The sequence below is a fragment of the Schistocerca nitens genome, chromosome 5 (genome assembly GCF_023898315.1).
Source record: "Schistocerca nitens isolate TAMUIC-IGC-003100 chromosome 5, iqSchNite1.1, whole genome shotgun sequence".
In the NCBI taxonomy this organism is placed as follows: Eukaryota; Metazoa; Arthropoda; class Insecta; order Orthoptera; family Acrididae; genus Schistocerca; species Schistocerca nitens.
Window position 1 is genome coordinate 530,919,258 of NC_064618.1, and position 24,357 is coordinate 530,943,614.

Genomic DNA, 24,357 nt, shown 5'->3' on the forward strand with positions numbered 1-24,357 from the left:
GAACGTACTCAGACATTTCTCTCTTTACTTATTCTGATCATCACTAAACTGACACACAATATTTTTAGCGCAACGCAATCTGACTTTCAATAATCCCTACACAAGAATGGCCCTGACTTGCAATAACCTATACCGTTCATGAATCACTTACCTCTTAAAAATCTTCGTTACTCGAACTACTGCAGTACAGCGAGCGCCAATACTGCCAGCTAAATAAAAGATTCTAACTACTGAAGTCACTAACTACTGATAGGCATAGTTAGCAAATGAAAGATTTTGATAGAGAACAAACAACCTATTTACCTTGATAGTGTTCAAAAGTCATTATATATATATATATATATATATATATATATATATATATATATATATATATATATATATCAGTTCATGAGATCCAGTCTTACAAATTTACTGTCTCTGATGGACACACGTCCAGATCATCCGCATCCGCTCTCAAAACTCTGCCATCTCTCTCCCCACACCCACACTGCTGGCGGCTCACCTCCAATTGCACAATGCAACGCTACGCGCTGTTCACATCTAACTGCCCAACGCTAAAATAGCGAATATTACAACAATGCCAACCAGCCACAGACTGCACACAGCACAGCCATTGATTTTCATACAGAGCGCTATGTGGCGTTACCAATATAAAAACGTAAACAGCCTACTTACAAAGTCTACTTCAGGAGCTTCATGCGGTCTGACCGACATACTGTACAGGGCGTTGATTGCATTTCAACTTGTATGCAGCTGAGTTGGAGAGTTTACCTTTACTGGTTTGTGTATTGTGTGGCAGTCTATTACCTAATTTATTGTCGGTGGATAAAGTAAGTCATCCTTGTGCAGCCTTACGACATTAGCAGTTTTTGTGAAATGGTACCAAAGAAGGGAAGATATCTGTCTGCATGTTATTCTTATTTATGTTTTATCTATTCCTTTCCAACTTTCTTATACATTTTTCTATGAGTGGAGGTTTTCCGCCTCCTTTACTAGTAATGTTTCATTCACGTACCTTTTGTAAAGCTTTATGTTTTATATTCATGAGCTGCTGCTACTAAACAATTTTTGCTCAAATTGGTTAATGAATAGGTTAAATATGGTCCTAATATGCTGGAGCCCAGTGCTAGACCAATTGGTTGTCTGTATAGAACTATTTCTCTTTCAGTATCAACTGACTGCGTCCAGCTAGCAAAAGTGTAATATAATATCATTAGTCCACCTGAAAATGAGGCTATAGCCTATAAGCTCCCGAAACGCGTCAACTTGTGAAAAAAATAAGAGTGACTGATGCAGGTAATTGTTTTATTTGAACTTTTATTGAGCTTTAGCGTACTGTGTGTAGCAATTTGTAACAGAAATTCTTTCGTACAGACAACATTAAGTCTCCTACCTTGTTTTAGCCACTGAATTATGCGTATAAGAACGTGGAACTACAATAAAATGCATGCCGTAAAAAAGTGCCCTTCACACCAAGTTTTGACTCAAGTAAAAATGTACAACGCTTTGTGTCCACGGTTTCATAAACATATTCTAGAGTAGCGGAGGCGTGCACTGAGCTACGGGAAGAAATGGGGACCTGGATTAATATTTGAAGTACAAGATCAGTTTCATAAACTGATTCGGTGAGCGTATACGTGATCTTTCTTGCAGACAGACCAAGTGCCTCAGTATGATAGCTTGGCACCTGTCCACGCAAGAACACGAAATATTATAATCACGTCGTACATTATTTGGTAAACAGCAAGTAATCTCGAAGTCTTCACAGTGCTACTTACTTCCTGAGCTATAAAGGCACGCAAAGAATTGAAAAAGTCTTCTGCTAATTGCAGTTTGACTTCGCGGTGATTAATGTCACCGCTGAAGGCAGCTTTCACAATGAAGTTCTTGAAATTAAATGCAAATTCGAGAGTGAACACAAAAGCACTCATGCAATCGAAGTTTTAGCATGGGTTTCATTAACTGACTTTGGGAGAAAAATAGATCTTAGACTGAATTCCTGATTATTGAGACTCATTTAAAAAGCAATAAAAGATGGAAGGTTATGGCCACTGTGTATGGAAAAGTGAGTAAAGAAAAATTCTAGACACATCAGCAGATACTGAACTCAATTAATTTAACGATAATATGGATATAGCCAATACGCCTACGATACGGATGAACGAGTAAAAGCCCAATGCTGTACCACGTGCATGGACCACGATTTACCTCTTTGAACAACAGAAATGAACACGGGTAAAGGACCATTTAAAACTTTAAAATGCTGCAAATCAAATTTTACGCTCACCTGCAAGTGCAACCCCTAACAGTAATTCCCGCAGCTCGTTGCTTGAGAATAGCAATCAGGAAGTAACCTAAACGGAAAAACACAGCAAGGTGACAGCAGTCGTGAGCAACTAAACGTGGAAGCGGCGTGATGCGCAAAAGCCAATCAGAACAGGCCGTCAACCGTTCAACGAGGCCATCAAACACGGGACACTGAACGCACAACATACGCTAGTAGAAACGCGTTGGCTGCAATATATTAAGCAATGGATTACCTGGTAAAGAATGTCGTAGCAAGAGACCGGCCTCTCAAAGCTCGCGTGAGAATGAATTACTTGTTGACAATTGACATTTAACGGACGCGTCGGTGTACACCACACCTTAGCGTTGGAAAGTTGTCAGGACAGGAAACAGAGCTGATGCTGCTGAAGCACGTATCAGTCACGTGTCGTGAAAGACAGACAGAGAGAGAGAGAGAGAGAGAGAGAGAGAGAGAGGGTGTGGGTACTGCTGATGGCCGTTGCCCGTAGTATGTGACACCATACCTTCCAAAACACCAAAAAGAATATGGTTATTACGAGTTCTTGACGTCACCAGGTGGAAGGGAAAGCCTTGTCCAACTGGAAGCAATGGCGACATCCCCAGGGCTGCTGGAATGACAAGCAAACGACTGCAGCCAGCGCAAGTTTCTCACACATCAGGCTATCTGGATTATCACTACTATGTTTGTAGTAATCCCTGTCCAATCCCGAAACCGCACACTGGTTCCTTGTACCACGACACATCCAGCCGTGTTCCTAACCATCGCCACGTGCCACCTCACCCTAGGCAATTCTCTCTCCCAGCCAGCAGCACTTTAAAACACTTATTAATGCCGTTGACTGCAAATAACTGACCGGTGCAGGTGAGTAAAATTAAGACACCTGCCACGGGTAATGCAAGACGCTGCATAACGGGTCAGACCCGGCTGACGAACGTTGTTCCATTGGAGCCTACTTTCTGGTACCACTGGAACCGCCGTTATGACGTTGGACAGTTAGCACTTCGCAGATGATGACGAGAGTTGAAATATCACCAACTGATGGAGAAGGCCTTGCTGACCTGGTTACTACGCATCAGAGCTGCGGACTTGTTGTGGCTTACGTGATTGTAGCAAAATAAGGACGGGCGAGTACCGTAAAAACGCTCGTCGTTTTTAGTCTGGATTCTGCCGCTGCTAGCTGCGGCTCTGACGTTGGTACTAATGCTCTGAACTCGGTGCCCTCCAACTTGCGAGCCACCTGAGGGCCTGCTTGAGCTGCTGTGCCGGCCTTCAGCCTTGGAAGTCGTCAACTCCAGCCCGGGGCCGAGCAGCCGTTCAACTGCAGGCATCTGTGCAAGCAAACTCGTTGCTGCCCGTCTCTCTTCTCGTCTGGACATCCACCACTGCTGGTTGGATCCAGCTCATCCCCCCTGGGGTCACGACGTGATTCTGCGCGCTACGACCTAAGCCAGGGGTCTCCAAACGTTTTAATCCGCGGGCCACAGTGACTCCTCCACGAAGTCATAAGGGCCATGATCTACCTAGTGGGACTAAAGCACCCTAGCGCTCCATGATCACCGTAATTTAAGGCTAAAGTAGGGTGACCAAACGTTCCGGAAAACCGGGATTGTCCCGGTTTTCATCCCTGTGTTCCGGTGTCCCGAAAATTTGTTTCGGGACGCTCAAAAGTCCCGGAATTTAGTTTTTAAATACATTTCGTGAAACTTTCTCAAATTTTTGGGATTTCGCTATATTAAAGGAAATGCAACACAAGAAATTAATATATTTTAGCTTACATGTCTAAAACCTCCATTGTCCCATACTAGTAATCACAGTATCAGTATTGATACACTCAGGCAATAATTTACTTCGAGCGGTACTTTGGCCAACAAGTAGTAAGTTGTATTATTGTAACAGAGCTATGAAACCGTACGATTGTCGCGCCACTTACACACTCATTGTCAGAACAGTGTAGTAGTTCATGTTTTGTCAGACAAACTGCAATAGTTTTTCTCATATTAGTGGTATTATTGCTGCAGTACTGTGAAACGCAATGCCGAAACGTGCCTGCAAGTTCAGTGACTGTTATTCCAAGGAATGGAATTTCATTAAGAAAGGTCGTTTTGATTACGAAGCAGAGTGTTCCGTATGTAACTGTTTTATTAGTATAAGTCATGGTGGACGTTCCGACATAGTTGATCACATCAGGTCAAAGAAACACATTAACAGATACAGTGCACAGAGCTGCAGTAAAACTCTACAAAATTATTTTGTGAAACATCAGTCAAGTGAAGAGACAAAAGTTCGAGCAGCTGAGCTTACACTAGCCTACCACACGGTAAAACATCACCAAACTCATAGATCTACTGATTGTACTAATAAGCTTAACAGCATTATGTTTGATGATTCTTCCATTGCAAAAAAGTTTAGTTCAGCAAGAACTAAAGTGTCAGCCTTAGTGAAAGGAGTTATTGCTCCCCAGAGTGTAAAGGAAAGCCTTGAATACATCAAAAAGTGTTCTTTCTATGGGATATCCACTGATGCCAGCAATCATAAGGCCACTAAAATTTTTCCGTTTGTTGTTCAATTTTTCGATACTAATCATGGAATTCAGACCAAACTTTTGAAGGTGAGTTCCCTACCTAATGAAACATCTGACGAAATTTCAAGATTTGGCATGAATACTATCGAAATGTTTGATCTTGAGAAAAATAGATGTGTGGCATTTTGTGGAGACAACACCAACACAAACTTTGGTGGTTTAAAAAGACAAGGTAAATGCAGCGTATTTACCAAATTAAAGGCAACATTGCATGAAAACATTGAAGGCATGGGGTGCCCTGCACATGTTTTACACTATAGCGTGCAGACATCTGCTGACGCTTTAAGCTAGCCTTCATGACGATCGTCATGAAGCTATACTCACACTTTTACATATACACTGTTACAACAAAGAGGCTTAAGGAGTTCTGTGATTATGTGGGAACTGAATATATGAATGTAATGTGTCACTCGAAAACTCGCTGGTTATCACTGTTTCCAGCAGTTGAAAGAGTAATCCGCCTGTTTGAACCGTTAAAAGATTTTTTCCTAAATGAACACAAAGCCCCCAAAATATTGGGTCAGTTTTTCAGTAACCCTTTAAGTGAGGCCTACTTATTGTTCATTCACAGTCAGCGTAGCACTTTGCAGCATGGGATGAAGGAAATTGAGGAAAGCACGAAAAGTGTAATAGAGGTAAATGATGTTTTGAAAAATACTCTGGAAACTGTTACTAAGAGGAGAGAATAGCAGTTCATTTCTTTTAATATTAAATCTGTCCTTAAAAGAGCAGAAGTATCAGAAGCAGCGGAAAGGAGTTTTAGAAAAGAAGAACAAGTTTTATGACACTTGTGAAGAATATCTCAGAAAGTGGAGCGCCTCATATTTACCCTCATCGCCGGTGTTTGATTGGATGTTACTGAAGAGAGTGCCAAAATGGGAAAGTGTTGAAGAGACAGTTTTTTATTTGGAGAGTAAAGAGATTGAAATCGATGATTCCATTCTCTTTGATCAGTTCGGCATACTGACAAATTTTGTTGAAGAAAGTCTTCACAAGTGGAATGATGAAAAAAAAAACATTGGAATGTCATGAGAGTGGGTGAGTTTTTTTAAAAGCTGTGACTGTCTTCGGCATTACTCTGAGTTGGTAAAAATTGCAAGGTATTTACTTGCAATCCCAGCCCATAATGCCAATGTGGAAAGAATATTTTCGTTCATGAATATCCAGTGGACTGACGAAAGAAACAGAATGGAGGTGGACTCTCTTGAAGCAATCCTGCAGATCCTGTAGAACTACAAAATGGATTGTGCCAAGTTTTATCACTGTGTCTCAAAGAACAAAGACATGATCAAGAAGGCTGGAGGCAGTGAAAAATACCCTTTCCTCCAAGGACAGTCAATTCCATTTACAAGTGCTCGGTAATATTAAAGCTCATGTTAATATTAATTGATTAAAAGTTGAATGGCTGTAAAATTTTGTAAAATCGTATACATTTCTTTATTACAGTATAGTTTATTAAATGTCATTAATTATACAGATAATCTAGATTATATCAATCTTTTGTATCCTCTTATTAGTTATAATTACCGGTTTAACGAAATGTATCAACAAAACATTAATATTTAAAATTAAGAAACCTGCGTATTTGTAAAATGAGGTGTCCATTGGCATCGGGGTGAATGTGTCCCGGTTTTCACCGAAAATAATTTGGTCACCCTAGGCTAAAGGAAAGATGAAATCGCAAAAATCTAAGGTTCTGGGAATATCTAACAATGAAACGAACTACGATTTTTATTTCATTACATAATTTTGATTGGTGGACGTACCTGACCGAAATTCTGGCGTATTTTATTCTGGCGAATTTCACCGACAAAAAAGAATGTCACTGCACATTCTTCACGAAAGCGTCCTGCAAAGTTAACGAAATCTCAAAATCATTGTTAGCAACACCATTACTGCAAGACGAAGAGGTAGAGAATGTCAACGCATTGTTATTTCAAGCGGCGCAACAATCAGTTTAGTTATGTAGTCTTGTAGCGAGTAGCAGAGCCAGAGAATGTATTTTATAGTTCTGTTGCGTGATTGTGTCCGACAATATCGCGGTGTATTGGTCGCGATAGGCCTCGAAACTCAATTGGTGGCAGTATAGGTACCACCTCAAATATTAGGCGGGCCGGATACCGGGGATGTCCGGCCAGCTAACACGGGCCGGTTTGCCGGCCCTCGCGGGCCGGTTTCGGCCCGCGGGCCGTAGTTTGGAGACCCCTGACCTAGGCTGATGGGCAGTCTACAGTCGGTATTACGAGCCTCCGCGTTCTTTTGCGGTCGGTGCACTTAGAGAAGTGCTACCGGTATCACTTGTGGTCGCCCTACACTGAAATCTGTCAGGCCGCTCACGGACAGCGTACCTCCTCGCTCGAATCGTTCTCTTCCCCCAGTAGGCCTACCATCATGGTTGTTGTAGTATTACAAATTTTCGGCTCTCTGCTTTCCGTTCTTGGAGAGCTGAGTGACGTTAGAAAAGTTTGTATTACCTTTAAGTAACGCATTCAATGTACACCGAGTTGATAAAAGTCACGGGATAGCGATACGGAAATATGCAGACAGTGGCAGTATCAAGTACACAAGGTGTAAAAGGACAGTGCATTGGGTGAGCTGTCATTTGTACTCAAGTGAATCGTGTGAAAGACTTTCAGGCGTGATTATGGCCGCACGACAGAAATTAACAGATTTTGAATGCGGAATGGTAATTTGAACTAGACGCATACGACCTTCCATTTCGGAAATCGTTAGTGTAGTGGACTGACAAGGCAGCCAGTCCACAGAGACGGGTAGCCGAAAGGGCACACGTACACACACGCCAACTGGCGCGAAGTCTGGAACAGGATTCGTAATGAATGTGATAAAGAAAAGAACGTAGCTACTAGAACACTTAACTTTTATATCGTCCTTTGGTATACAGCATTCTTGATGATACAAGTGAGACTATCTTGAGATACATGCAATGGTACAAATGGCGCCTTGCTAGGTCGTAGCCATTAACTTAGCTGAAGGCTATTCTAACCGTCTCTCGGCAAATGAGAGAAAGGCTTCGATCAGTGTAGTCGCTAGCAAAGTAGTCGTACAACTGGGGCGAGTGCTAGTACGTCTCTCGAGACCTGCCTTGTGGTGGCGCTCGGTCTGCGATCCTGACAGTGGCGACACGCGGGTCCGACATGTACTAATGGACCGCGGCCTATTTAAGCTACCACCTAGCAAGTGTGGTGTCTAGCGGTGACACCACAGTTAGGGAATTCAATAATTCGAGATTCAATATCAAAAGAGCTGAGAACATCAAATTTCAGGCATTACCTCTCACAGCGGGCCACGCAGTGGCAGACGGCCTTCACTTAACGACCGAGAGCAGTAACATTTGCGTCGAATTATCAGTGCTAACAGACAACCAACACTACGTGAAACAACGGTAGAAATCAATGTGGGACGTATGACGTACGTATTCGTTAACACAGTCAGGCGAGATTTGGTGTCAATGGACTGTGGCATCAAACGACTGACGCAGGTGTCTTTGTTAAGAGCACAGCATCGCCTGCAGCACCTCTTGTGGGCTCGCGACGATAACGATTGGACGCTAGACGACTGGAAAACCATGTCCTGGTCAGAAGATTCCCGATTTCAGTTGGTAAAATCTGTGTCACAGACCCCGCGAAGCCATGCACTAAAGTTGTCAACAGGGCGCTTTGAAAGTTGGTAATGGCTTCATAATGGCGTGGGCTGTGTTTACGTGGAATGGACTGGGTCCTCTGGTCCAAATGAATTGATCATTGACAGGAAATGCTTATGTTCGGCTACTCGGTGACTATTTGCAGCAATTCATGGACTTCATGCTCAGAAACAAGGATGGAATTTTTCTGGATGACAATGCGCCATGTTACCGGGCCACAATTAGTCTGAAGAATATTCTGCACATCATTGACAGGAAATGCTTATGTTCGGCTACTAGGTGACTATTTGCAGCAATTCATGGACTTCATGCTCAGAAACAAGGATGGAATTTTTCTGGATGACAATGCGCCATGTTACCGGGCCACAATTAGTCTGAAGAACATTCTGCACATCATTGACAGGAAATGCTTATGTTCGGCTACTAGGTGACTATTTGCAGCAATTCATGGACTTCATGCTCAGAAACAAGGATGGAATTTTTCTGGATGACAATGCGCCATGTTACCGGGCCACAATTAGTCTGAAGAACATTCTGCAGTTTAAGCGAATGGTTTGGCCACTCAGAATGTCCGATACGAATCCCATCGAATATTTGTGGGACTTAATCGAGAGGTCAGTGCATAAAGTCCTCCAGCGGCAGCACTTTTCAATTATGGATGGCTATAGATGCAGCATGGCTCAATATTTCTCTATGGCACTTCCAGCGATCTGTTGCGTCCATGCCACGTCAAACTGCTGCAGTAAACCGGACAAAAGGAGGTCCGACACGATGTTAGGAGCGAGCCCACGACTTGGTCACCTCAGTGTATTAGCTTCAAAGTAACAGATGATACTAAATAACGTTGCATGGCACTGAGCGACTACAGACGAGAACAGCATCATTTACTGTGCTTCCTGTACTGGTGGTGGTCATCGAAAACCTACCAGCTGGTCGTTAGCTCACATAGGAAGATACCGCTGGTCTCATATGTCAATGATATTTGATTACTGCACATTATTAAAGAAAAGTGAAATGTATTGTAAATGTTAGCTCTTTGCTACGGGTTATAGAATTTAATTTATCTGGAACTATGTGAATTCCCATTAACTGAAATTCACTTCCGAGCTCTGTAGCATATACTGTAACGGCTGGGAGGCCATTTCACTATCTTTGGCCATAAATGAAGCTTTATCAACATTGAAAATCAATTTAAGAAATGCAAACGCAGCATCTGAGTAGATAAGAATGGGATGTGGCTTGCAAAGCAGGAGACATGAGTTTTGTTTAAGACTTCACTAATTAATTTTATTTTCTGTTCCAACAGGAACCGAAATCGACATGAGGCAGTTAATACTTTATATAAGACTACAGCCTGTGATCGTAATAATATTAAACATAGACATAAAATCGTGTGGAAATTGAAATAGAGTCGGGGATCAGTGCATCGTAATGTGAGGGACAGGAAGGGAACGCTTAATTTCATTAACAAAATGATTAAATATGGAACCAAAGACTCGATCACCCATACTAAGTATGTAGGTTTATCAAGAGAGGCTACCACACAACTATATATACTGAAGCAATGCAGGCTGGGCGGAGAAGCAAGTCATCACAATGAACATGTATGAAAATCGCAAAATTTATTCAGTTGAGAAAAATAAAAAATTAATAAAATACCGCTACACATATAGGTCCTCGTTCTTCATCAAAGCCGGCCGCTGTGGCCGAGCGTTTCTAGGCGCTTCAGTCCGGAACCGCGCGACTGTTACGGTCGCAGGTTCGAGTCCTGCCTCGGGCATGGATGTGTGTGATGTCCTTAGGTTAGTTAGGTTTAAGTAGTTCTAAGTTCTAGGGGACTGATGACCTCAGATGTTAAGTCCCATAGTGCTCAGAGACATTTGAACCAATTTTCATCAAAGAAAAAGAACAATTGATTCAGAAAGATAAAGCATGTCTCACCATAATGTGATTAGCACGTGGTCAGATAGAAACAATCATTTTAGAAAATCACGAAAAAATCATTAAGTCGGAAATCGGAAAAACGGCTACATGAATTGGCATTCATTTTATGGAGAAATTTATCATATGTCAACAGTGAAAACGAACAGACTCCTTAACATAATCTATGAACCACTAGGTAGAACACTGGTGAACACGCAAAGTCTAAAACACGACTATTTAGCCACAAAAAACACATCTTAATAAAAAATCACCTACATTCTAAACAAATCTGAAGGAGCAAACACTTACGATAGACTACGAAAGTAAAAGATGTCGTTCCCATCACTGTAACGTACGAGAAAGTGGCTGAAACAAGGACCCAATTTCAGTGTCCACAAAAAATCGGGAAATCCAGAATTCCAAAAACGCCTTTAGCACGAACATAGCCCTTTAATTTATCTAAAGCACTGAGGCTGAAACAACTTGATAAAATACCTAACTAATTATGATTCATTTGTCTTAGCACCCCACCAACTATTCAATCGAAATACAGAAAAAGCACTACTCATGTAAAAACCAGATATACTCGTGCACTTATGAAATTATACTCAGTAGAAATAACAATAACTTTTTCCTAATTTTTTAGTCCTGAAACCTCACTGTATAACAAAATTAAATACACAAAGACCATTCCAGAACCTGTATCAACATCTCGAAGTGTCCACAGGAGACCCATCCTGACCTACCAAGAGCTCGATCAAAAGCGCCCATGATTCGGATGACCAGCGCTCGCCTGCTCCAGAAGCCAGTGTGGAAGTGAATGCTAAGGCAAAAACCACTACTACCAAATTCTAATATCTACATCTACATCTACATGGGTACTCTGCAAATCATATTTAAGTGCCTGGCAGAGGGTTCAACGAACCACCTTCACAATTCTCTATTATTCCAATTTCGTATAGCGCGCGGAAAGATCGAACCCCTATATCTTTTCGTGCGAGCTCTTTTTCCCCTTATTTTATCGTGGTGATCGTTTCTCCCTATGTAGGTCGGTGTCAACAAAATATTTTCGCATTCGGAGGAGAAAGTTGGTGATTGAAATTTCGTGAGAAGATTGCGTCGCAACGAAAAACGCCTTTGTTTTAATGATGTGCAGCCCAAATCCTGTCTCATTTCTGTTTCACTCTCTTCCATATTTCGCGATAGTACACAACGTGCTGCCCCTCTTTGCACTTTTCCGGTGTACTCCGTCAGTCCTATCTGGTAAGGATCCCACACCGCGCAACAGTATTCTAAATAAATAAGCACTTGTCTCCCTACCTGTTGGTAAACCATACTGCCCGTCCGCCTAAGCACCCTACGTTGGCAACCTGCCCCTGGACTCACGAGAAAATACACTCGTCTCACACACTCAGACCAGACATACAGAATAAAAACACAGGGTTTGAACATGGTGAAAATATTTAGGGCGCCAAAACATAAAAGAAAAGAAAACCCGGCTCTTCTCTTTCCTTGAGGTTCTCTTCTTACACCTAGAGGAAGCTAGAGGCATCAAAACTAAGAAATAACGCAACTAAGTGACACAGGCAAATGAAGCTGGATCTGGCTGATCCTTTTAAATTATTTTAAATGGGTGACTTATTGTAAGGTTGTGAATCAGTCTACATTCACACGCCTGCCAAGTTGCTAGCGGTATTAGAAGTAAAATATTCCATTACTGCAAAACGTTATTGTATAGTGAATGTGATTACTTGTGAAGATGTGTATTTGTTATGAGACAACAGACACCCTATTTTTCTCCTTTCTTGTAATGGCCTATCGCAGGAAGACTGTGTGACGCCTTGAAGGCGAGGTGCGCTGTCAAATGTCTGCTCACAAACCATAGCGAGCGACAGTAAAGCTCACATACTTTCCCAGTTTTCTCCGTGAGACAATTATATTAATGTTTGTGATCTTACGTATCGAAAATGGTTTTGAGTTGAATGCAGTTTTTATCAGGTTTCCTTGTTTATTCAGATGTACAAACTTGTAGACCAAATAAATGTTCTTGATGCTAGAAAGCTAATGCTGGATTTTCATGGAGAAGGAAATTAATTTTGATTGAAAAATGTGTCTGAAATTGTTGCCATACGACCCTCCTGTTCATTTTTGTTTTACAGTGCGGAAGCAGCACTCCAAGCGGCCAGAAAGCTACACTTCTGATTTCGATGTCGGACGAGTGCGAATAATATCGTTTACATTGATTTGTAACATAGATTTTACAATAGGCAATGTATGTAGTGCCATAAAAAGTCGGTAATAAATAAAAAAAATTACACATTTTAGTTTCCTCAGGGAAACAGAACATTGGAGGATAATTTATTTACGTTTCTCTTGTAACCGCCAGTTATTCAGTGAAGAATGTCGTTGTCTTTCATGAGCGAAAAGGGTTAATAAACAGCAGAAGAGCTGACCTTTTGCAGAAAGATCGTATATCTACTCCTCGCCAAGTTTCCTTTACTGCACTTGCAGTGAAATCATTGAATGTTGAACGCAGGCAACTCGTGTGGATGCAATACCTATATTATTTCACGTATCAAATAAGCCATCACAACCGTAGCTGCGGCGCTACCAGTGAACTTGAGAGTGGGAGACGAACATGATACGATCGACAGGGACATGGGGGTAAGGTATGTGTGTGTTTTATAAAAATCTGAATTTCAGAATGTTATTTTGCAAAATATGATTTCTACTATTGTATTGTTGAATAGGTGCGTTGCAACACCAAACATTTTAGAAATTAAGCATTGGTTGAGCCCACATAAACCGCAAAGTAACACACACTCGCCGGAAATGTTTTCATTATTCAGAAACATTCATTTTCAGTAGCTTGCCTGAACGAATAACAAGTTTAACTAGAAATAAATCACAATTTCATCAAGGAATTATTAGAGACCAGCTTCTTCTACTCCGAACCTAACAATTTGTATGTAGGGCATTCACAGTATTTCATGTTGAATGAAAAGGATAGTTGCGACTGTTTACTTTATTCAAGATCACGACCGGTTTCGCAAACTATATTTGCGTCATTAGGTTTTTGTAGTCAGTCCATAACAGCGATCTGTTTAAAAGCCGGGGAACGTTGGAGAGTGTGATTCTCCGGATTTTAAACAGATCGCTTTCATGAATTGACTATAAACACCTGATACGCAAATATAGTTTACGAAACCGATCGTGATCTTGAATAAGACAGTCACAGCGCTTCTCCTTATGCAACATACTTCTACTCCATTTATGAGTTTCTTAGTAGAACCAAAATATGCATATGTTATTGATAACATATAGTGAGATGGCTACGTAACAATTGGCTGCTGTGCATCGTAGATATATTAACATAACACTATAACAATATAAATTTATTTTTAATTTTATATTGTGTGGCTATAACACCCAAGTATTTTTATGTACTTTATATAAACTTCTGCAAACATAATAACTTAATATTAATCGTATTTTTGCGTCTTTTACATCCTCGAGAAGCAGTTAATTATGGATGTGTGAAATGAACACCTAAATCTTAATTATACTAGTTCTCGTTAAAGACAATTTTTTCACTTGTTTGACATCCGCGAAGACCTCATCACTATGGGTCTACCTCACTAACAGCTTATCTAATCTTTACAAAACATGTTCTGTAAACACCTACCATTTGTTGGTCAGCCTTGAGTGGCTTGTAAAAAAAAATTAAAATTAAAATAAAAAAAAATTGGGACAGTAAATCGCCGAGTTTGATAATTTTTTTTCTACTGTCTGCCTTCCATTATTGAGCGGTTTCTGTTCATGAGTTTGTCGTCTGTATGTTCCTAATTTTTACCATCAAGAAAAGTACTATATGACGTGTACAGTATCACTTTACCAGTAACAGACTTAGGAAAAACTTCAGTTTAAATGACAGTAACAGAATTTGCTATACAAAACTGCCTTCAAGTCTGTGAAATACGTCAAACTAGATTCTGAGTGGCAAATCTTTGACGAACATCATATCAATGTGTCTGCTGAAATGCGAGAACATGGCCGTTTCCAACAACACCAGCATGAGAACATTCACCACAATGAAGGCCGACAAGACGTTATTTGTCCCTATCTGCTTGCGGACAGGAGGCTCAGAATGAATGCATCGACGTGAATGGACGCTTCGAGATACTCTTATATATGGCAGTCACTTCGAGCCATACATCGGCCGTGTCGCCCTTTTAGGAAATAAATTTCTTTTCCGATAATATAGCCATAAAACTCAATTTATGTGCGTTGCCGGCGGACACGGGCGACGAGGGGTAGGGAGGTTCGTCCGATGAAGGATATATGGGCTGCAACAAGAGCCGAGAAGATGGAGAAGGCCAGCGAAATAACTTTCAATGACGCCGCAGAACAGCGACTGGCCGGATTGCGCCAAAGCCGCGTCGTGCTGTGCGCAGAATTTAAAGAGGCCAGCTACGAGACGTTGCGTGGGGAGCTGCAGCGCCAGTGTTGCACATTTAACGAATCTTTTTGTCGAGGTGGCTAAGGTCAAGTGCCCTAAAATGACTTATTAACGTGTGACACTTCAGTTTAAGAAACGTGTTACTCCGTGCACAATGTCCCACTGGCTCTTTGCGCAGATTAGTTAACTGATATACAGTGAACTAATGTACGAAAAATTCGGAGCGCTTCCTTTTATGTGCTACATCTATTTCTGTTCTCTCTCCCTCTCGACTACTTTCCTGAAGTGACCTACTATGTTGGTGAATATCTTCGTAGCTTTTTTGTTTCGCACTTAGGTATTTTGGTTGCTATCGGTTTATTTATCGATTGCCATTTTTGATTTGTAGCTGATCTTGACGTCGGTGGAGTGACTTTGGTGCCTCAGCGATGCAGATAACCGTACTGTAAATGCAGCCACAACGGATGGATATCCCGTTGAGAGGCCAGACAAACGTGTGGTTCCTGAAGAGGGGCAGCAGCCTTTTCAGTAGTTGCATAGCCAACAGTCTGGACGATTGACTAATGTGGCCTTGTAACATCAACCAAAACGGCCTTGCTGTGCTGGTACTGCGGACGGCTGAAAGGGAAACCTGCAGACGTAAGTTTTCCCGAAAACATGCAGCTCTAGTGTGTGGTTAGGCGATGATGTCGTCCTTTTGTGTAAAATATTCCGGAGGTAAAATAGTCCCCCATTCGGATCTCCGGGCGGGTACTACTCAGGAGGATGTCATCAGGAGAAAAAAAACTGGCATTTTACGGATCGGAGTTTGGGATGTTTTATTCTTTAATCGGGCAAGTTAGAAAATTTAAAAAGGAAATGGATAGGTTGAAGTTAGATATAGTAAGAATTAGTGAAGTTCGGTGGTAGGAGGAAGAGGACTTTTGGTCAGGTGAATACAGGGTTATAAATACAAAGCCAAACAGGGGTAATGCAAGAGTGGGTTTAATAATGAACAATAAAATAGGAATGCGGGTAAGCTCCTGTGAACAGCATAGTGAACGCATTATAGTAGCCAAGATAGACACGTAGCTCACGGCTACCACAATAACACAAGTTAACATGCCAAGTAGCTCCGCAGATGATGAAGTGATTGAAGAAATGTATGATGAGATAAAAGAAATTATTCAGATAGCTAAAGAAGATGAAAAGTTAATCGTGATGGGGGACTGGAATTAGATAGCAGAGAAAGGAAGAGAAGGAAAAATAGTAGGTGAATATGGACTGGGGAAAAGGAATGAAAGAGGAAAGTTCTGGTAGAAATTTGCACAGAGCATAATTTAATCATCACTGACACTTAGTCAAGAATCACGAAAGAAATTTATATACTTGGAAGGGACCTGGGGACACCGGAAAGTTTCAGATTGATTATATAACGGTTAGACACAGATTTAGGTACCAGATTTTAAATAGTAAGGCATTTCCATGTGCAGATGTGGACTCTGGCCACAATTTATTCGTTATGAACTGCAGGTCAAAACTGAAGAAATTGAAAAAAGGTAGGAAATTAAGGAGGTAGGTCCTGGATAAGTTGAAAGGTTGTTGAGAGTTTCAGAGGGAGCATTAGGCAACGGTTAACTAGAACTGGGCAAGTAGAAGATGAATGAGCAGATAGATTTAAGAAACGAAATAGCGGAGGCAGCAGAAGATCAAATAGGTAAAAAGACAAGGTCTAGTAGAAGACACAACAGGTATTGAACTTAATTCATGAAAGGATAAAACTTAAAAACGCAACAAATGAAACAGGTGAAATGGAATACAAAAGTTTAAAAAATTAGATTGGCAGGATGTGCACAATTTGCTAAGCAGGAATGGCTAGAAGAAAATGAGAGGATTTAGAAGTCATTTCACTGAGCGAAAGATAGCGAAAACTGGAAAATTAAAGAGGCCTTTGGGTAAAAAAGAAGCATCTATATGAATATCGAGAGCTCAGAACAGTCCTAAGGGAAAGCTGAAAGGTGGAAAGAGTACATAGAGGGTCTATACAAGGAAGATGAACTTGAAAGCAATATTGTAGAACGGGAAGTGGACGTAGATGGAGATGACACGTGACATATATTGTGAGAAGAATTCGACAAAGCTCTGAAAGTCGAAAAAAGGCTCCGGGAGTAGACGATATTAGGTCAGAGCTACTGATAGCCGTGGGAGAGCCAGTGATAACAAAATTTTTCCATCTGGTGTGCGAGATGTATGGGACAGGTGAAATATTTCCAGAACTCAAGAAGAATGCAGTAATTCCAATTGTAAAGAAAGCAGTTGCTGGTAGGTGTGAAAATTAACAAACTGCCAGTTTAATAAGCCATATTTGCAAAATACTAACACGAATTCTTTACAGAAGAGTGGAAAAACTCGTATAAGCCGACCTCGGGAAAGACCATTTTGGATACACGCGAGAGAAACTGACCCTACTACTTGTGTTAGAAGATAGGTTAAGAAAAGGTCTACCTACATTTATAGCATTTGTTGATTTAGAGAAAGCTTTTGACATTGTTGACAGGGACACTCTCTTTGAAATTCTGAAGGTAGCAGCAGCAAAATACAGGGAGCAAGAGGCTATTTACAACTTGTACAGAAACTATATGGCAGCTATAATAGTCGAGGGGCATGAAAGGGAAGCAGTGGTGAAAAAGGGAGAGAAACAGGGTTGTAGCCTGTCCCTGATGTTATTCAATTTTACATTGAGCAAGCAGCAAAGGAAACCAAAGGAAAAATTGGGGCAGTAATTAAAGTTCAGGGAGAGGAATTAGAAACTTTGATGTACGCCGATGACATCGTAATTCTGTCAGAGACAGCGAAGGAATGGACAGTGTTTTGAAAGAAGAATATAAGCTGAACTTCAACAAAAGCAAAACATGGAGAGGCCTAATGGAATGTGATCGAATTAAATCAGGTTATACTAAGGGAATCAAATTGGGAAACGAGACACTGAAAGTGGTAGGTGAGTTTGGTATTTCGGCAGCAACATAATCGATTATGGCCGAACTAGAGAGGATATAAAATATAGACTGGCAATGGCAACCAATCTTGGGACTGAAGACCACAACAACAAAAGTTCACTGTTACTATTTGAATTCACATTTTGCTACTTTGTCACTTGGACATAGTGAGTGGAGCTGTGGACGCTAGAAAATGGCGTACCAAGCGGATAAATCGGAACATTTCCGGCGTACTCTTCCTTTTGAGTTCAATAGAGGCGTGACAGCAGCGCAGGCAGAAAGAAACATTTGTGCCATACATGGGGATAATGCCATTTAACGGATAGCGGCAAGAAATCGTTTCCTCGTTTAACGAGGATCGTTTTGACGTTAGTGACTTTCCGTGTTCAGGAAGAACATCTGGGTTTTATGAAGTCCGTTTAGACACATTAATCCATAATGCACCACGTCAGTGTACTCGATAAGTGGGAAATATAATGAAATGAGATCATTCTGCCATTGTGCGACATTTGCAAGTAATGAGGAAGGTTAAAAATCGGTTCAACAGGTCTAAGCCAAAACCGTAAAAGTCACCGGGTGGCGACATCTGCATCCCTGCTTGCTTGTCATCAATTGGCTCGTGAATAACACCGACCATTCCTACCTATATCGTTAACAGTGATTAGAAATTGTGTCTTTCTGGTAACATAAGGAAAAGAATGGAAAGTTTGAGCCCTTACGAAGCAGCAACGCGCTGTATGAAGACCTGCAAAAGATTATGTTACGCATCTAGGGGAGCAGCGAAGGTGCACTGTGCTACATATAGCTTCCCCGAGGTGTAACCATCAATGCTGACATTTATTGTTAACAACTGAGACGTCTTGCAGACGCAGTCCAAGAACAACGGCCATGAAGACTGCGTGAAGTGGTGCTACCCCACGATAACGTCCACCCGCATTCTGATAGACTAACAAAAAACACTATACACGAGCTTAGTTGGGAAGTCTTTCCGCACCCTCCTTATTCATCTAATTTTGCACCCTCAGATTTTCACCTTTCTCGCTCTCTATCGAATAACCTTCAAGGAACTTCCTTTATACGTGAAAATGCACGCCGAACATGGTCGACAAGTTCTTCGCCTCTAACCGACGTGATGTCTACATTTGCGGAATCAAAAAGTTACTCCAGCGTTTGTAGTCTGTTGTGAGTAGTGAAGGAGAATGTATTATTGACGAGTAAAGCCTCTGTTGTATTTATTAAATTTATGACAAAACGCAACAAATTTACGCACCAACCCAATACCACAGCGCAATAGACTCAAGTATGCACAGTAAAGGGTGAAACGTCCCCTTTGCACAATTTATACATGACTGTGCTTAAACCGACACACAATATTTTTTTAGCGGAACGCAATCTGACTTTCAATAATCCCTACAAAAGAATTCACAAATCACTTACCTCACAAAAATCTTCGTTACTCAAGCTACTGCAATACAGCGGGCGCCACTACTGCCAGCTAAATAAAAGATTCAAACTACGGAAGGCACTAACTACTAATAGGCATAGTTAGCAAATGAAAGATTTTAATAGAGAACAAACAATTTATTTACCTTAATAGTGTTGAAAAATCATAATATACATAGCAGTTCATGACATCCAGTCTTACAAATTTCAAAACTCCGCCATTTCTCTCCCCACATCCACCACTGCTGGCGGCTCACCTCCAACTGCGCAACGCTACGCGCTGTTCACATCCAGCTGCCGCTGCCCAACACTACACTGCCAGACAACAATTCACACTAGCCACAGACTGCACACAGCACAGCCAGTGATTTTCACACAGAGCGCTACGTAACGTTGCCAATAAGAAAACATAAACAGCCTACTTACATAGCCCCCATGCTCCCCACAAAAAATTTTACAAATTTTTTTGGGCAGTGGCCAATAATGATTTGATAAAATTTTTCATAATTACAATAACAAAGATATCAAATGCACACACTTATTGATACAATGTTGGTCAAAAGCTAAAATTTTCTCACAGTCCATAAAGACAATCCTGATCGTTCATCGCAGTAACATTGCAGTGTTTTTCTCAAAGTCTGAGCAGTAAAAGAAAATGCACACCGAAGTAGTAGATTTCCATGCAGTCTTGAAGAAGTGGTGTTGTCCTTCCAACGGAAAGACAGTGCTGACTCTTGACATGCAGACAGGTAATGGGCCACAACAGAGCAAACTCACAGCAGAGTCAGTCGAAGGTTTGAAGAATACTGGTAAGTAGGTCATCACAGAGCAGACCCACTGTAGTCCTGGTACAGATTACGGTATTGGTGGGCCACCAGAGGAAGAGACCCACTGCAGTCCTTGTAGAAATAATGGTATTGGTGGGCCATCAAAGATGCAGACCCGCTGTAGTCCATGTAGAGACGGCCAGCAGCCATGTGTTGTGACTGTGCAGGTGCACAATCACCATTGAAGAGTCTTGCGGATAGTATAGCAAGTCCATAACCACCACTTGTGCACTCACGAAGTTTTTGGAATTGTCCTTAGAACCAGCAATGCTGTTAAATAGTCCCCTGCTGAATTATTAACGCACGTGCAAACACTATCAGTCCCTACTTCTCACATATTGTCCATATAATATGACCAACAGAAACGTGTGCAGCGAAATGTAACTTACAAGTTACTTAATTTGATGAACTGGTGTCAATTACAATTTTATAACATAAGAATACAATAACAAAGGTGCAAAATACATCATTAAAGGACATAACAATACATATAACATTTGTGGTAATGCAGGCTTTACAAAAGAATAGAAATAACATATACATCAGTGTTACAGGAATTATAACATCAGTATATACATAAAAGATCAAAATAACTTTTGAAACATCAATTTCACACATGAGCATTGAAACAGAACAAAATTAGTAATGTCTAAACATCTTTACAAAGTAAATAACACAGTATTTGAAAATTATACAACATAAATCTTATTAGCTAAACATTTAAAGACAGGAAAAAGACAAATACACAAGGGTACATAAACCCATAGCGGAATAATACAAAAGGAAAGACAGGGTTCGTTTTCAGTGTGACATTTGGTACTGCAGTCCAGCCCAAAACTTCGTTCTGTAGATCTTTGCCCTTATTTCAACATTTGTTTCCACCAAAAAAATCCTATCCAAGCATGCTTTCTGTATTCTGTTCACATCCTCTTTCAAAATTCTTTTTTGGCCAAACCATTTTCTTATAGCTTCTCAATGCATTTCTTCCAATTCATCACAACTCGTTCTCACATATAGCCTACCCCATCTTAAGCTAACTTAAATCTACTGAGCTTAGATGCTAAACTAAGGGACGAGGCAATGCAGCAGCACAAGACAGTTAACACAAACAAGAATGACAAAAAAAATGGAAATTGGCAAAGCAAGCTACAGTAAATCTAAATTACCAAGCAAATGCAACATTTCTACTAATATGAGCCAATGTGCAGCAACAAGAAAAATAAATCAGTAGTTAAACTAGCTTAACAGAGTAATACAAAGTGAAATTTAGTAGCACTATGCCTGGCAAACAGCAGCAGCAAATGCAGTAACTTATATCTAAACATGACAAAGCTCAAGAAGAAAAAATATTACAGTAAAAATGGCCATATTTAACACCTATGTCACAACTTAACATTAGAGTGATGCATCACGAGAACTTACACTAGCAGATAAGTTACCAAATCGTAAAAAAATTATTTATGCAATTCCTGTGAAAGGAAATGTCTATTTATGCGCCCTCGTTTTCTTGGAAGTAGATCATAAATTTCTTATTGACTGGATCTGTAGGCATAAAATAACTATATTAGTACATCTATTAAATTTTATTTTAACCAATGCCGCAGTGCAGCTAGAAAGTAGATATTAAACAAACTGAATAAATAAATATATAAAGCAAGCCATATGGCATTTCTCTCAACTAGCAAGACAATAGCCGTGAAATGTTTCTCATCGTTTCATTAGGCATTTTAGTAAATATCATAAATCAAGAGCTCCACAGTATAATCATATGTTTTCAAGTTTGAGCGTGTCGTATTTGCCATGCTTTCTACAAAGGAATGTCAATACCGAGGATAATGGACACTTTTTTTCCACCTGTGCCTCTGAAAGGCACACACTAATGGCTTTTTTTCCAGGCGACTGTCGCGCAGCTGGGTGCCCACGACTCATTACGTGAAGGTGGTCACTTAACTTCCTTACTGAAATATTTACGACACCAGTTTGCATTACAGTGACAGTCTCATATAAAAAATTTCACAGGTCGAGAATTTGCGCTGCAAATGTGTAGAAACAAAATCCTATAAATATAACAGTGTCCAAAAAATTTTCGGCGGAATTGTGATACATTCACGCATGTACACACATTTCATAACTCTTTAAAGTACGATTCTCAGCTTATTGATCATAAACGTACCTCAACAGCATAATACACATCGTCATCGCAATAATAACATCATAACAGATCAATCACATCTCAGAATCGTCACAGCTTTCTGGATATTTTAAAACCTAAAAAAAATTCTTTGCTCATTTCAAAAGTGTCATCTACCTCAAACGTACCTTATAAATCATGATCCCATACCAAATACATCATTCAAAGCTCTCATAGTATCACAATGGTTCCAAAAAAATATGAACATTGCACAAAGTACAGACAAAATACAATTTCATAAGTATGAAATTATCCAACAGTGTAATTGCGTAAACATGTGTCACTGATGTAGTAAAAAGAAATGTTTGTCTCTCAGTTAAATGATCAGATAGCTGTGTAATTTATGTGTTAGAGAAACATGGTACCGAAGTGTAAAGTTGTATAAGCAAATACCACATTAGCTAGGGCTCTTTGTGCTTGCCAAACACATGATACACACAGTAAGTGTGTACCCCCCTGAGGATTAATGTAATTATACCCTCAGGTGTTACAGATTACGGCAATGGAATGAAATGTATCACAGAAAACTTTGTATCATTGTACTTCAAATATCATTAAAAATAAATGATTTAAGTACAAAATTAATCACTCAAATACGTGTCCTGTAGCGCTAAATGTGCGTCTTGCTGTAAGATAATTCTTTGGAAGTGTCGTAGTTATTGTCCTCCGAAAGCTAAGTTCTGCAGAAGCCAATGTACTTACCTCATGATAAACAAAAGTGAAATGCTTTGCGTATAGATATCTTAGTTATTACGCTTATTGTCGTGATGAAGAAAGTACTGTGCTGTAACGTATTGTTGTGCTACGGAAAAGGCAGTCTCATTGTAGCTATACCACAAAAGTTACTACTAAAACATGTTTTACTTTCCAGAATAATACAGAAAAACTGTGCAGATATAAAACAGAAACACTGCAAAAGCAACATTGTAAATTGTCACTCATTAGTAGCATCGTGAAAAATCGTGTAGCTGTCACATAAACTAACCACTGTGCCATCTGGTATCTCACAGAAAGTACTTTAAATCCAGAATGTATTTTCAAGTAAACCAAAATGTTGCATTAAAATGTCATTAGCAGTACTGGTAAATGTTCTAAGTATGTGAGCCTTATAGTCGTTACGTAATCATGCAACTAACAAGTAAGAATGTACACACACAATAACACTGTATCGTCTGTTCACAATAACAATGCATTCGTAATTTCTGTTTACATAAGTTCTCTTGGTTCTTGATTGGATATTTAACTTCAAACACTGTTGCATGGTAACAGTTTCTAAGTCTGACAATGAGTACTAGTAACGTGAAGTGAAAAATTTTATAGGAAAGGCTAAGTTAAATGGCAGATTATCTCTCAATAAATGGTTTTACATGTGAAATGTGGTGCAATCCTTTACTCTTCCTAGTGGACTGAGTTTAAACTTCAAAGCAATTATCATGTTGCATACGTCGGTAAGGAATACTAAAATTTTTCTCAAGGTTAGCGTCTATGTTATTTTTCGCTGAGTCATTGTCTGTCTCTTTGTTGGTGCGCGTCGTTATTGGGATTAGGAGACCTAACTTCTACAAATTCGCCTTGCCGAGAGGGCCCAGCTGTGTTAGAATCCCGCCAGTTCTGATGAAATTAACGTCTGTCGTTATGATTATATCGTCTGTCGTCATGTCAGTAGTTCCTATAGTTTCTTTCTTGTCGGTCATGTGGTGGAGAATTTCTCCCTGAATCGTAACTGTGCGCTGGACCGTTGTATCTAAAGTTATTCTGTCTCCCTTGATAATAATTATTTTGGTTCCCATATTGTCTGTTTCTATGGTAATCTCTGTCATATTCATTACTACGGAAATGCGATCTTTCTCTGTGACTGTTATTACTCTTCCAGTGGTTGTCATATGGGTGGTGTCTGTTTTGGTCACGATTTGCGTTGTAAGAATTGACTTGTCGTGTCCAGTTATTGTTTCTGTCGTCACGGAATAGTGACGGATGTGACCTGTA